The following is a 16,236-nucleotide window of genomic DNA, read 5'->3' on the forward strand; positions in this document are numbered from 1 at the left end:
GAGGAGATGTCATTTTTAGACACGTAAACACCATCAAGCAAAGAGAGAATCCACCTCCAAACAAAATGAATTACAGATTAAGAGATTCAGCCCACAGCCAGTCAGTCTGGCTTTTGTTTTTTGTGTGCCTTTTTTTTTTTTTCTCCTTTGGCAGCAGGGAGTTGCACATGTTGGTTTTTAATATTTTAGCTGGCCGAGATCAGTGAAATAGAGTAAATTCTGTCTGTGATGGAGCTCCGCTTTAAAAAAACCCTATTTGGAGGCGCAGCACAGTGTCGCTTTTGCCACCACTTTCACACCGCGCTCGCTCGGTTGATGCATATTTCATCACACAGAGGACATTTCTTCACTTGCACAGTCATTGACAGAGATCACAACACGAGGACTAAAACCCTGAGACAGATACGCCACAGCTCTGTGTTGATTCTGAGGCTGTTAACGCAGCTTGTGTTTGTGCTCGTGCTTTTCTTGTTGGAAAATGTTTGAGGATTGTTATCACAGCACAATGAAACCCCCTTTAACACTGGACAAAAAACCCACTAACGCCCGCTAACATCTGACTTTTGTCTTTAATGTCACTGTGTACAATCTGCATTCAGCCCCTCGACAAATGACTCTGCAGGAGTCACGTGCAGCTCCGATCGGCTGTGATGGAAACAGAACAACCGGCAGGACGCGCTCATTTTTTTTGCATATTACGATGCGCATTGACGTTAAAGACGCTGCCATCCGTCTCTTTTCAAGCAGCGCTCCAACATCCGTCAGTCGGCGGCGAGTTTGAAAGAGCAGGAAGTTAAAGACATTAAAAGGTTAGCACTGTTGCATCATCAGTGGCCACCATCTTGATAACAAAATGATGCCAGCTGTCTGAACCGTACTGCACATGTGCAACTCTCAACAGAGACGAGAGAGAAGCGAGATGTCTCACTCCTCGGCAACTTCCGCCATCGGCTCCAGAAATAAACGATGTGTCTAATTCAGAGTTTTATTGCTTAAGTCGTCTTCTGGATGTGGTCTGATGAAGTCTGTGATCTGCTGCTTTCTACCTGTTGCCTGTTTTTTCGGCGTGTTTGTGATGATAAACGTGACGCAGGAGAAAATCAATCTATCGCCTATTTTAAGCATCTAAAGTCTAATTTTGAATGTTATTGAGGCTTTTTGAAATGTGGTATTGCTAATTTTATTTAAAAGATTGTTCAGCACTGCTCCTTGGGGAAACTAAAATGGTTTCCATTGATTAGTCTTGATGGAGATGCTCCGATCGACTGGCAGAGGTTTTAGGCCGATGGCATCCCTCACAGGATACCTTTATGCTTTCTAATGCCTGTCTCTTTTCCTCTGCCGCCTGTGAGTCTGTGTACTCTTACTCGAGTTGACAACAAGCTGTGTTTTGATCTGTTGCACCTGTTTTCTTTTGGGAAAGTTAAACATAGTAGTCGAGGGTTATGAATGCGAAATAACAAAGGGGAGGCTCTGTTCTGTGAAACACAGCAGTCAGCTTTTAGCTGCAGCGCATTAGACAGACTCCCTCAGACTCGAATACTGTTCTTAAGTACAATTTTGAGGTACTTTTCCATTTTCTGCTACTTTATACTTCCTCTCTACTACACTTATTTGATAAATTTAGTTACTAGTTACTTTGCAGATTCTGATTATTCAGTGTTTGTCGGCTTTTCATTGTGACATGTTACCAATTCAGATATTGTTGTGGACGGGACATTGTGTGAGAGGACGCTGCATCAGAGGCAAAGCTGCACATTTTTAAATTAGTTTATTTTGTCTGCAATCCAACAGAAAAATCACAGATACAGATATTTGGAAAATGCTGAATATCTGCCTGATAATCGTCATGGTCTACCTCTTCTAGATACCAGTCTACACGGGGGAAATGCTAATCAAGGGGAACTTAAATGAACTTAGTCCATAAAGGTCACTCAATAACTAACAGCTTACACGACGTTAGATAAAGTGTGATTACTGCAAATCATTTTCAGCTGGATGTTACAGGGACAGAGCACTTTATTTGCTGATTACTTTTAAAGCTCGTCTGGGTCTTGCCCCAAGTTTCTCAGTAGAAAATGTGATCACATATGAGCCTTTTCACAGCCTTAGATCCTCGGGTGCAGCCCGTCTGGTCGCTCCAAAGTCGAGGCTTAAATCTAAGGGTGACCGCGCTTTTACTTTCAGCGCCCCTCGACTTTGGAACGACCCAACTGAGGAGATGAAGCTCGCAGAATCAGAAACTTCTTTTAAATCTCTTCTTAAAGCCCACTTTTAGATAGACATAGACATTTTGTGTGAAGACATCCTTTTTTTCTTTCATCTTTCATTCCTTTTCCTGCTCATAGTCTCTTCATCTGTTTTTAATTCCTTTGATGTGATGTCGTCTTCTTATCGTCCTTTATTGATTCTATTCTTTTATTTATTTCTATTTTTGCATTTTTTTTTTGGCTCGACTGTTGAGCGTTTATTCTGTAATATTGTCTTCCTGAGTTTCCTACTTTTGCTTGATTGCGAAAGCATTCTGTAAACTCTGGTTTTAAAGGTGCTATATAAATAAAGTTTATTATTTTCCCTTCTCTTAAAGATTAGTTTAAGTGAGTGAGAGAAGGTCCTGCAACCTGGTGCACAGTGTCACTTTTGCCATCACTTTCACACCGCGCTCGCTCGGTTGACGCGTATATCATCACACAGAGGACATTTCGTCGCTTGCACACTCATTGACAGCGATCACAACACGAGGGCAGAAATCCTGAGACAGATACGGTGCTCTTCTGAGTTTATTCTGAGGCTGTTAGTGCAGCTTTTGTGAACGTCTTGTTTGCAAAATCACGGCAGAGTAAAGTGTATATTCTGTTCTGTCCTATTAATAGATTACATCGCATCGATTTACTTATTTACTCCCAGATTGAGGCTTTAAAAAAAATACTCTCCGCCACCACACAGTATAGTCAAAGGCCTGTGAGAGAGGTGTGATTTTCAGACGCTAAAACAAAACTGCTCTCTGCGATTACATGAATACAGAGTGTGTATATGTGAAATCTGGCATGTACATCTCATTACAGGTGTGCCTGTGTGTGTCTGTGTGTGTGTTTGTGTGTGTGGGTGCTCAGTACAGTACGTGTATTTTTGCGCCCCGATGAGAAACACAACGCAAAACACAGCGATGGATGTTATTTCACACCCCCACAGAGAGAAAGACACGCACATGGCCACGCTCCTCTCGACGGTGCAGTTGGATGCACCCACATGTTCTTCACACACACACACACACACACACACATGCAACACAGACATATACAGCACACACATGCTTCCTCGTTCAGCAGCGGGGGTGGAGAGCAGAGGGAGAGGTGGTGGCGGTGGTGGGCATTGTGCAGTGAAAGAGAGACGCAACAAGTCGGAGATGCAGCAGAGACGGGGTGAAAAACGGCAGAGGAATAATTTCAGCTGTTCAGGATATGATGATGATGAGAGAGCGAAGCATGCTGAACAGACACGACCCATCTGCTCTATTATTGCTTTTATTCTGCTAATCCCCTCTCTCCTCCTCCCTCAATGCTTCTAATCATCCCAGTCTTACTATTGTCTGCTGCCGCCACCTCTCACCTACAGCAGCAGAGCAGACTGCGTGCCATCAACTCGCATCATATGACATTAAACAGCAGCGACGTGTCTGTAACACTGAGTACTGAAGCCTGGCAACGAACACACAGTCCAATAATATTGTTTGCTTGTACGTCAGTCAGATAGTTCCAGACTTCATTTGAAATTTGGCCGATTTTAAGACTGTTTTATTTTCAGCAAACTTCTTTTATGGCAGCTTGGGTTTAGAAAAACAACAGAGGATTGATGAAATGAATTGTTAAAAATCTGGCGTGCTGTTAGCACTTCCATCCATATTAACCACCGGAGAGGCTTCTGAAGTCTCAGTCTGAAGTATAAAGTGTTAGCATTACAATGTGGTGGTACGTTTAAATCTGTACATGTCATATGCATCATTTCACGTTTGGATTACGTGTATATGAGCTGGCTTTCGTGTCAGAAGGATGGTTGGTAGTGACGTGACAGCTGGGTGAGATGGCAGCCGAGCCAGAGACCACTGTTCAAGATGGCGTATAAACATTTAAGTAAGCGTGATACTGGATATTTTTGGTAAGATGTTGGGACATTTATTAGCTGAGGTTTAGGCACCAAAACCACTTAGTCAAGGTCAGGGAAGCATCATGTGTCGATCGCCACGTTCACGACGGAGATGGTCAAACTTCCTGTCAAAAAATAGTCGGTCAGATCACAAACACTGCTGGAAATGTCCCCAGGTCTCCTTAAAAAACACCCAGTTCTCATGTAAAACACGGATGGTCACCTGTTTGGCAGCTCCTACTGCGACAGGTGGCTAATAAGAATGCTAATGTCTTGATATGCCACGTTCGGTACGCATGTCGACCTTGGATGTGACTGTGGTTTGCAGAATGACTGTAACAGTACATCCCGGCGTATGTACTGATCTTTTCCTAACCAAGTGGATTTTTGTGCATAAACCTGACGAGACCATGAGCGCAGCATTGTCAGAGCATAACATTTCAAATTTAACCCAGAAAAATGTGAAGTTTCAACATATCTGTGGTCTGCAGAAACATACATCGACAACATGTATCAAGGCAATAGGTAGGAAGTCTCTATGATGATATGAAGGTCGATTCTGAGTGGAAATGCTTTGCCACGTCCTCTTTCACTCGCCTGTGTTTGGAGTGACTCGGTGTCACAGGTGAAACATAGTGAATCTGTTTCTATAGGCTGCAGATGCAGAACAATCAACCCAGCATGCATTTCTTTCAGCTGGACAACTGCATGTGTTTCCTTCATGTTGCATCAACAACATTTCCTCTTCTTTTTTCCCTCCTCTTTTCATCTTTCCCTTTCTTTTGTGTATTGTTCTTTCTTTTCCTCTCATTTCCTTCCTTTTTCCTGCCTGTTTTGGTACTTTTCCTTTCCACTCCTCTGCCCCATTTCCTTTTTCTTTAATTTGCTTTCGTCTTTCTCTTCTTTCCTTTCTTCTTCTTTTGTCTCAGATTCATTATTTTCTTTTGTTTCTTCTCTTTTTCTTTTTTCTCTCCTCTCTTCCATTCGTCAGTATTTCTTTCTTTCATTTTGTTTTGTTTCTTTTTGTTTCCTCTTTTTTCACTGTAATCTCTTGTTTTCTTTCTTCTCTTCCTTCTTCCTTTTCTTTTTCCTCTCCCTCGTCCCCTCTCCTTTCAATTTCCCTTTAATATCTTTTCATTTCGTATCCATTACTTTCTTTCCTTTTGTCCTTACCTTCCATTTTCTGTGGTTTCCTCCCCTCTCCCTCTCTTTCTTCTTTTTCCTTTCCTTTCTTTCCTTTCTATTCCTCTCCTCTCCTCTCCTCTCCTCTCCCTCATATTATTGAGGATAATGTTCTGCCATCTGAGAAGGATCATCTTTGTCTTTTTTCTTCTTCTTCTGCTCCCCCTCCTCTGTCTCTGTCTCCTCACTTCTTTCTCTCTCTCTCTCCTCCATCCATCCATCCATCCATCCATCCCCCCACTCTCCAGCTCCTCTACACTTTGTCTCTGTGTAGAATGGGATTCAGGCAGGCCAGCAGTTACCAGGCAACAGGCTCCGTGCTCATTGGCTCCGTCTCTGCCTCCCGTTCTCTCTCTGGCTCCTGCGCGGGGTTAACTGCTGTTATGTACTGTTGGTTACTCATAGCGCGGTCTCGGGGGGGTTCGGCATCCAGCCATTATTCTATTTTCGGGCTGAACTTTTGCATGGGTGCCGCCTGGTGAGGTAACAAGTGGAATTGCCATGTTACCTCGCCAGGCAGCTGCAGAGGCGCTCGGCGTTGTTGCCTAAAGCATCTATCATCTCCTAATGTGACAAATCCCTTTAAAAAACACTAACAGAATCCATACAGTGCATTGTGAGGGATTATTTACAAGAGAATGGGATTAGCACTGCTGTAGAAATGTGTATACTAAGTATTGTCTATCAGTCAAATGCAGCACAAAGACATATTCTCTCTCACTTACATTATTTATAACATACTGTAATATATACTCTTAATAATGAAGGTTCTCATGATACCAAAAATGTAAAGTTTGATATGCTCGATACCTGCTTTGATACCGCTGCAACAAGAAAAGATAAATCCTACGCACAAGAGAGGACACTTTTTTGGTCTTTTTTAAAAATAATTTGATTGTAGATTTGTTTTTTAAATAGCTTTAGTACTTTGGAGACTATCAAATGTACAACATTTATATCGTTTTAAACATTTGGTTTGAAAAAGGATCAAGTTATCAAGACTTCTGACATCCTGATACTCAAAAAACAAAGGTTTACAAGGATTTTAACAAACAGATGTAAAGATGTGCTGATAGATACACAATTAATAAAGACAGAACATTTGAAAGAATGGTAATTAAAGCATAAAAAAAGAGCTAGTAGACAAATTAAATTAAATGGATGATAAAAGGTTAAAAAATGGTAATAAAACAGTAAAACACATTAAAATGAAACAAAAAGAAGTGCTTAGTAGACAAGAATATGTGATTAAAACAAACAACAAACATTAAAAAAAACAGTAGTTAAATAAATATGAAATCAAAAATGGGCTACCAGACAAGAATATATAGTGAAATAAATACCATAATGGGTGATAAAACAAAAAAAAATGGTATTAAAACCTAAATAAAATAAATAAAGCACTTTTAACACCAAAAAAAGGTGGTTATTAGACATGAATATACAATAAAAGCAAAAATCGATGACAGAACATAAAAAAAGGTAATAAAACAGTTGTAAAACAAATAATAAAATGAAAAAGGAGCTAGCAGACAGGAATATAAAGTAAAATAAAATTCATATGGGATGATACAATCTTTGAAATGGTAAGAATACAGTAATTAGCCAAAAGTGGTTAGTAGACAAGAATATACAATGAAAACAAAAATGGATGACAAAACATTAAAAAAAGGTAATAAAACAGTCATAAAATACATTTAAAAAACGTAAAATGGGCTACAAAGTAAAATGAAAACAAAAACAGAAGACAAAACATTTAAAGAAATGATCATACAACAGCAGTGAAGGAAATAAAACACACTGAAAAGGGTCGAGTACACAAGAATACACAATACATGAAAACTGAATGGGCGAAGAAACACAGATTACAACAAAAGCCATTGCTTTGTCTCAAAAATCTAGACGTACTGTTCTCTTTTTCGATAAAGGGTCATAAAAGACATTCAGAGACTTGTTTTACTGGAAACGCTCACACACACACACACACACACACTCACACACAGTGCACATGAGGGTAGTTAAGAAGAAATGAAGCTGCAGTCGAACACAGTCAGAGCTCTGCAGCTCGTCTGAATCCTCATTTACAAAGATGGCTCCTCCAGGCCTGTTTCTAATGAGCGATGTGCAGCAAAAACTTCAAATCCACCGGCAACAACTCTCAGCCTGAAAACTCACTTTAATAAAAAAAATGGAGTCTGGTAAATTACATGTCTGCGCTCCAGTTTTAACACTTTAGGTGAGACAGTTTATTAGAATTCAGGATATAATATGCAGGCATTCACCACTAAAATGTATAAAAACGAGAAAAATCAGACCTTTGTTGTATATTTTGTTGGATTGTGTTCTTACATAATACCAAATGTTTCCAATCATGTTCAAACCAGAGAAATCCACGAGGTTACTCAAGGTAATGGTGCGTTTCATTTGCTTTCAGGATAAGTATGCGAACGAGACTAAACTCTAGGTGAATAAAGCTTTAAAACATTACCTCGTTTGTGAACTTTTGCACCTGAATCACATCATCTTGCTGTTTTTTCACCCCAAACACTTTACTGTAAACAAGTCATAAGCTAACGTTGTCCTTCTTGGCCCTGAGAGCTCAATGCATCAGGCTCTGACACGAGGCATGAGCAAAAAGTGAAGTTTTCCTTTAGTATGAAGCGTTTCCCAGCTGTGTTCATCAATTTCAATTCTTTCTGAGCATTTAATTCTCATTTATTTCCGCTTATAATTCGAGACTGAGAGTGTTGTGTTACTGCCAGTCTTATAATACAGTGCCTGATACACTTGACTTTGTAAGGAAGCAGAATCAGGGAGCGTCCTCTCTCTCCTCTTTGTACTGTAAGTCTTTAAAGACTCGTGGAACAAAAGTCTTCCTCACCTCTACGAGCCTTCAAGAGGAGGAGGAGGAGCAGCAGTGATGCGTCTGCGTTTCTGAGGGCCCCCCCTGGGTAACGCTGCCCCTGTTTTTCACCTCAAAGCTGGAACAAGATAGATGGTGTCACTCTTTCTGCGGTAGTACTTTTTGATCAAGGGGAGCGGACTGCTTCTCAGGAGAACAGCAGCCGAAGCACAGAGAGAGAGGAAAACACACAATTAAAGCTTTGAAGACACACGGCTTCATTCAGTCAGGTTTCCCCCCCCCCCAAGATACACTTTTTCTAAATGTCTGCAACAAAAGCTCTGCCAAGACGCCATCAGTGGACGGAGATATTACTCATGTGTACTGCATGAGATGAAAGTTTCCCAGCGAGTGTGTGAAATCTCTGGACCTCTTGTCCTTGTGTAACAGAGTGAGAGGCAAATGGACAGGATGAATGATGATGTGTTTATTCGCCTTGCTAATGAGACATGACACATAAGTGTTGATCACCATGGAATCTTGTTTTTTTTCCCTTTAATTCATTTATTTCATTATTTGTCTCCATAGCGACGAGGAAGAGCTGCGGAAGTCGTTTTCGGAGCTCGGGGACAGCCTGTGTGACTCCAACGCCTCCAGATCGATGAAGCGGGTGGGCAGCAGCGGGAAGCCCCTGACGGACGAGTCGGAGCCGTCCGGATCGCTGCTCTACAAGAACGGATTCCTGGTCCGAAAAGTCCACGCCGACTGTGACGGCAAGAGAAGTACGTCAGACCCTCTCATTTATAACTCGAGGTTCAAGATCCATTTAGTGGCTGTTTTGGAAAACTTTGATAACAACAACAACATAAAATCTGACCCACCACACATGGGATTACAAGACACCATCACAAAACAGAAATATGTCATCTTCCGGTTCTACTTATAGCAGCAAACATAAATAAATACATTGAATTAAAGAATAATGTATTAGCGGCTAGTCTAAATGTTTCATATAAAGCATGCTTCTCTTATAAAAAAAAGGACAAGAATAAGCATAAAAACAGGTGTAGAAAGCTATAATTAATGTGAAATAAGATGGAGGATAAAACCTACCTGATGAAAATAAGAATGAAAATAGAACAAAAGATGGAAAATCGTCCAAATCCCACCAACTGTTGTGTTTTCGCTGCACCAAGAGTGGAGTTCAGCTCTGAGAAAGACAACATCTACCGGCTCTTTCACTTTAATTTATCTCCATTAAATCCTCATTGTTCCAGTCTGACCGGCAGAAGGACCAGGGAGCTCTTATCCAAAGTCTGTGCCATGCCCAGTTTCACACCAGTATTTATCAGCGATCAAACAAAATGTCTCCTGCTTTCGCTTTTTCAGAGATGAAAACATTCTGTCCAACATTTTGAGTATATTTTGAATGTGTATTAAAGCTGTAGGTGGATTATGCTAATGTTATGTTTATATTTGCTGTTATTCTCTCTTTGAATGCAAAAATATAGTTGGATATGTTTTTTTATTTCTAATGACAGGTATAGAGCTGAAAGCTAGCTTAAGAACTACGTTTACATGCACAAAATATTCATTTTTTTTGCCCTTATTTTGAAAAAAACAATATTCCTACTAAGCAGTTTACTTGGTGAATAAAAATGAATATTCCTGGTTTACATGCAACCGTGCATTCTCAGATTAACTTGCCTTAAAATGTCGTTTATCACGTCAAAATATGACATGAGAACGAAAGAATAACAGTGAAAACCTTTATCTGTGTCCATGTTTCTCCCCCTTTCAGCACCGAGAGGGAAGCGAGGCTGGAAAACCTTCTACGCCATCCTAAAAGGGCTCATTCTCTATCTGCAAAAAGTAAGTTTCTTTTTTACACTTTGAGTTTAAAAAACGGCTGCGAGAAGCAATTTGTAACAGCTTCTACTTGATATTCATTATTCAACCTTTAAGATAGCAGATGACTGCATCTCCATAAACATCCTGCTTTACTTTCATCACAGCAACACGTTTGTAACAGAAGGTGAATCTTGATCTTCACAGCGGTTATCTCTCGAGAAACCAAACAAAATGTTCTTTTGCGCCGCGTCACCTGCTTTACACGTAATCCACAAAAAAATGCTTTACATCGAGGAGCTCGCGTCCTGTTTACGCGTCTAAAAAGTGTCAGAGACTTTGGTGTGAGGTGGAAACGGTCCCTGCATTAAAATAAGTTATTAGACTACTCGGTGTTAATCAAAACGTTTCTTCTCTCTTACTGTCATGTCAGGGGGAATACCGGCCCGATAAACAGCTCTCTGAGGAGGACCTGAAGAACGCCGTGTCCATCCACCACTCTCTGGCCATGAAGGCTTCAGACTACAGCAAGAGGCCCAACGTCTTCTACCTGCGGACGGCTGACTGGAGGGTCTATCTCTTCCAGGCACCGTGAGTCCTGTTTTATGTCTCTCAGTGAGATTTAGACACATCTGGTGCACAGAGACCTTCAAAATCAAACCAGATCCAATGTTAAAAAAACAAAACTGGATTCATACCCAGCAGAGGTGGACCCCTTATCTTGACTCTGCATGCTGACTGCTCGAGGCAAGTTTGTTTTTCCTGACGCATAGTCTCAGTTCAAACGACAGATGTGGTCAAAAGTATGTAGACAGCCCTGTCCTTGTCCACGTTTGTGTGCTTTTTGGTCCCGAACTGTTTGTTCAGTTGAAATGCACACAGTCAGTGTGTTAACATGCACTTAAGTAGCTGTGTAGATGTTAATTTGTGTACATGCAACACATCAGTAATCAGATTTCTCCTCCACTGCTGGCCTTATTTTGGAGACAGACAAAGCAGCACTGTTCCTCACAGAATAAAAGAAGTAGTCAAATGCTCAGTGATGAAAAATGACTTATTAGGACTAAAGAAACTCTTATTAGTTCCCTTTTAGGTGGAGCGATGAAGGATGCATTGCTACGTGTCACCACATCTCTGCTGTCTTCTAAAGGGCAGATCAGAAACCAGGTTACCTGAATACATGGCCAAGAAATCTGTTTTCTTTAGTTCGGAAATCAGGCTTCTCTAATCCACTACCCCAATTTTTCATGTAGTTTGAGAAATGAGCTTGCCGGAGAAAAGCGACTATAACCCAGCATGTTAACACACTTTAATGGTCTTCCAGATTTGTGGAAACAGTTTGGAGAAGGTCCTTTCTTGTTTCATCACTGAAATACCCATGTACACAAAGATAATGTGGAGGAGCTTTTCCATGATGACACTCACACAGACTCACAAAGTGAAAACATGATGCTGTCATGGCTGGTATCTACCCTAAAACTTAACATACATAAATAAAAAAGTAAAACTAAACATTTCTGAACAACAGAAACTAAACAAAAACTATCAAACACACTCTGAAAGCTAACTAAAACTGAACTAAAATTAAATCTCAAAGCTAAAAGTAAGTAAACTGCACTGAACCATGACCTCAACACCATCCAACACCTCCCAGAGCCAGACCTGATCACCCAACACCTGTGCTGACCTCACTCAATGGAAGCAAATCTCTGCAGCTGGTTCAACATCTGTTTTCTTCACGTTTAACAATCACATATGGGTGTAATGATATGTTGTCCACATACTTATGGCCATGTATTGTAGCTGTGCCTGGCTAATCAAACAGCTGAGCATCCAACATGCAGCTGTGCACATGTGTCGTGGTGTGCAGAACACATGCTGGGAGCACACGGATCAATGCTGCACACACACACACATGTTGAGCAGGATGTCGAGTGTTAAGGTGGAGGTGGAGGTGTGTGCATGTGTGTGTTATCAGGAAGTGGCACATGAGTGCCCACATGTTTCAGCCCCCTGGAGGACCGGCTCTGTGCTCCAGTTGCAGCTTGCATTTGTCCCAGATACTGTACCCCTCTCCTCGCTCCGTCTCTCTCCTCCTTGTCTCTCTGCCTCGCTTCCTCTCGCTCTCTCTCTCCCAGGGGATTAAAGCGAGGCTGTCTGATTCAATCTGATATTTCTCATGGGCCCCTAATGGGTCTGTTAGTGTAAAACAGGCCCTTTTCTCTCCCGCATTAATTGGCTCCAAAATAATTTCTTTGTCAACAGCGAGGCTGCGTTTTCTGATAATTACTCCTTTGATGTTTAGCCATGTGCTGATGTGAGCACCACGGAGAGGAGCTGATGGTGTGTGCGTGTACCTACTGTATGTGTGTAATCACTCTTGTGTGTTTGTTTCCATGTGTGGGCGTGCATTATCCAACGCAGGAACGCCGAGCAGATGCAGTCCTGGATCACACGGATCAACACGGTGGCCGCCATGTTCTCGGCTCCTCCCTTCCCGGCAGCCATCGGCTCACAGAAGAAGTTCAGCCGGCCACTGCTGCCGGGGACGATGTCAAAACTGTCTGAGGTAACTAAATATTCATCCTAGAGGGGGGTGAAGTTGGTCCGAATCAAGCCCTGCATCCTGTGAAGTTTATTATGGCACGGCGATAGAAATCTGTCAAAATTAAAATAACGATCCGTTCTCAAGAGCCATTTTCAAAACGGGCTGACACATCATTCTTCATCACATAATGGCCGAGTAATTAGAATTAAATTTTCATGAATCAACACTCCACTTAACACAAATGTAATATATGACTAGCGGCCACGATCGGCTGTGGTTGAAGCCGTTTCATTCCTCATGTCGATCTGTTGTGAGATGAAAGTGGAAACATATTTATGGTGTTTGCAGCCCGGGACTCAAATTTAATAAGTAACATTAGCGAAAAAAAACCTGATCGCAATCAAAGAGCTGTGAGAGTGTATTACTGCCATCATGAGAAAAACGTGCTCAGTTTGATAAAACAAGATCGTTTCCTTCTTATAACAAGATTACTGTGACTGACAGAGGATCTCTGCTGCATGATGTTCAGTTTTGTTTTAGTGCTGCAGGTTGTAAAGTCAGACGCCACTCAGAAACAGGTTCACATATTTACAATTCTGTCTAGAAACAACATTCAGCATCACAAATGAACATTAAAACAGGTTTTTTCTTGCTGTGATCATTCCTCTGATTCATACAGACCATTAAGATATCTCTTCTTTGGGCTTCCTCAGTCAGGTTTGTGTCTCTTTGCTGCATTGCGTCCTCTCTCTCGTCCCCCTCATTTAATGTCTGGTTGTCTCATTCAAATAACCATCCAGAATTTGGCATGAATAGGCCCCTCTTAACGTTCCAGTGTTAGTGATGATGGACAAAATCAAAGTAGTCTGAGACTATTCTAATCCAGTGAATATCATCTCACGTTACCGTCTTTTTAGTACCAAATTCCCTGGTTTTGTTGCTGTCTCAGGTTCCCACGCCTCCTGGAAAATCTGGAAGACAGTTGACGAGTATGAGTTCAGGCAGCCATGGATAATACACTGTAATTCATGAGAGAAAAAGGCATTGGGGTTTTAAATTGATTAATTAAAGGAACATAATAGTGTCTGGGTGTTCTCCCTGTCTGTCTTACCAGCTAGATCGTCACTGAAGAAGTCCTGGAAAATGACCCCTAGGAAAGAGCGGGAACCCTGTATCTCGAAAACACTGAAGCACAAAGAGGCAGTTTCACACAAATCAAAACCTTCTGTAATTTAAAGCAAAGGCAAACAAAGCTCAAGGCAGCAGGTAGAGGGTCCACATAGAAAAGCAAAAGGCCAAAAAAAAAGATAAAAGGAGGGTTGGACAGAGAGGATGATTACATACATTAAATATTCTGGTTTTTACCCTCAGGGCCCTGATGCACCAGGCCGACGGTTGGCTGGTGCTGTATGAGAGAGAGTCAAAAAATGCTGCTTGGGGCGCCCTGGTAGCTCAGTTGGTGGAGCGTGTCCCACATGAACAGAGGCTGTGTCCTCACTGCAGCCCTCATAGCCCTTCGCTGCATGTCAACCACTCTTTCTCTCATCCTGTTTCCCACCATCTGTCTAAGCTGTCCTGTTACATATGTCAGTGGTTAGTTAGCAGTTAGATGTACAGATTATCACCACCTGAAGGTACAAGTTAGCCGTCGACTGTAGTCTTTGTGGTGTGTTCAAGTGCAGCTTTTTGGCCAAGACGCTGGTGTCATGAGGATATGCAACAGTCAGCTTGTGTCGCCCTTATTCTGAAAAAATAATATATACTAACTAAGCTGTTTACATGGCCAGTTTAAATGCAGCCATGCATACTCTATTAGCAAATATTAGTGTGCATGTAAACGTAGTGACGAAGGCAGGAAGCACATTAGACAATCTGTTTGGGAATGGAGAGAAAGTGGACGATGGATGTGTTGGGGAGCTGATTGGTAGCAGGTGCACAGGTGGGAGTCAATAATCCAGTCAGAGAAAAACATTTTAAAAACTGTAAACGAAAGAAGGCAGGTGTTTATTTGTTTTTTTCCTTCCTCTTCCTCATGATGTCAGTGTTGACTTTGTGCTTCACAGGAGGAGCAGGTCAGATCCCACGAAACTCGATTCAGAGCTCTCTCCACCGAGCTGGCTGAGCTGCGCTCCTACCCTCCTGACCGCAAGGTCAAAGGGCGAGAGCTGGAAGAGTACCGCCAGCGAGACGAGTATCTGGAGTTTGAGGTGAGCTCGTCTCAGAGGGAGAAATAAATGGAAAAAGTCAGTCGAGCATGAAATCATTATTACAGCGCTGCAGCTCTCTCACATGTCTCCTGTCTGTCTCTATTACACACCTTCACAGAAAACACGGTACGGGACGTACGTCATGCTCCTGCGAGCTAAAATCCGTAGCGGCGAGGAAGACCTGTCTGTGTTTGAGTCTCAGCTCCTGGAGGACAACGGGCTGCAGAGAGCTCACTCCAGCCCAACGCTGCAGGACAGCAGCCAGGCCAGCCAGATCAGCCAGGCCAGCAGCGCCAGGGACGGAGGCAACAGCAGCAAAGCCAGCGCCTGCAGCAGCAGCAAGCCTCGACAGGAAGGCCAGAGACACAGCTACCGGCAGGCCGTCAAGAAGTGAGACGGGGCGGGGGCGCCGGGAGCGGCACAGCGTTGCACTGCCAGCGGCAGGCTGTCTCCCTGCAGAGGTTTTTATTTGAGATCCAGGAGGGTTTGGAGCTCCGCTTGAAGGGGGAGCAGGGGTGAGGGTCTCCCCCACGCCCTCCCCCAAACCATGACGCCCTACCCGGCACCCCAATCTTCTCGTCTACCAGAGGAGGGCTGGGAAACACCAGCGAGGATGTTGGTGCAGGAGGTGGGAGGATCGGCTGGGAGGTCACAGGTCTGCAGAGACGAGGTGTCTTTGAGAACGTGCGCTGGGTGCAGCAGCAGACTGAACTGTGCACGGAGATAAAGAGGGTGCTCACATTGAACTGGGCACCGGACAGGGACGTACATCCAGCATCCTTTCCTTTACTCCCCTTTTGTTCTTTCAAGGCACCTCTCCGGCCTCGTTCTCCCACCTTTTTTCTTGACCTTTCACTCAGTTTTGGGACCAAACACATTTTAAAAACATCACATTTTAGACGACTGATGAGTTGATTTCAGTTGACTTGCTGCCATCTCTCTGATTTGAAAGCGCTGTAACAGTTGCTGGACTCGTCAAACATCACCAGGTGTTTCGGAGCCGTTACATTCCAGCTCCTTTTTTTCGCCACATCGCTGCGGTGTGTTCACATTCCACACTGGGGGCCGGACATCACAGCTTTTAAGCTCCTGTTCGTATATCACTGAAGTTGAGTCTAGGGACTGTGCACAAGAGTGTGGCTGCAGTGTACGACATGATGAGGTGGTGCAGCTCAGAGCAGCTCGTCTCTCCTCTTTTCTCGAGTCGCTGATGGCGACGCCATCAGTAGAAGTTCCTCATCAAGAGTTTTTTTTGTTGCTCTACTTGAACAGGCGATCTCTCTCCCGGTTGCTTTGCTTCTGTCCGTGGTGTGCTTCTGTTCTCTTTCTATTTCTTGGCCGAACGTTGTTTTTCTCCAGTGATCCGCATGCCTGCATCCAGCACAGCTTCTTTTAGGCCTTTTACTACACTGAGGGCTCATTTAGTCCTTCTCCTCATGCCGGTGCCATGTTAGCCAACATGTGTA

General features: G+C 42.8%; 1 pseudogene; it reads left to right on the plus strand.

Annotated features, from left to right (window-relative positions):
* The window catches only part of LOC141015228 (PH and SEC7 domain-containing protein 1-like), a 47,324-nt pseudogene extending 31,343 nt beyond the window's left edge, over positions 1–15,981 (plus strand).
* The last annotated feature ends 255 nt before the right edge of the window (positions 15,982–16,236 follow it).

Source organism: Pagrus major, chromosome 20 (genome assembly GCF_040436345.1).
Source record: "Pagrus major chromosome 20, Pma_NU_1.0".
Taxonomy (NCBI): domain Eukaryota; kingdom Metazoa; phylum Chordata; class Actinopteri; order Spariformes; family Sparidae; genus Pagrus; species Pagrus major.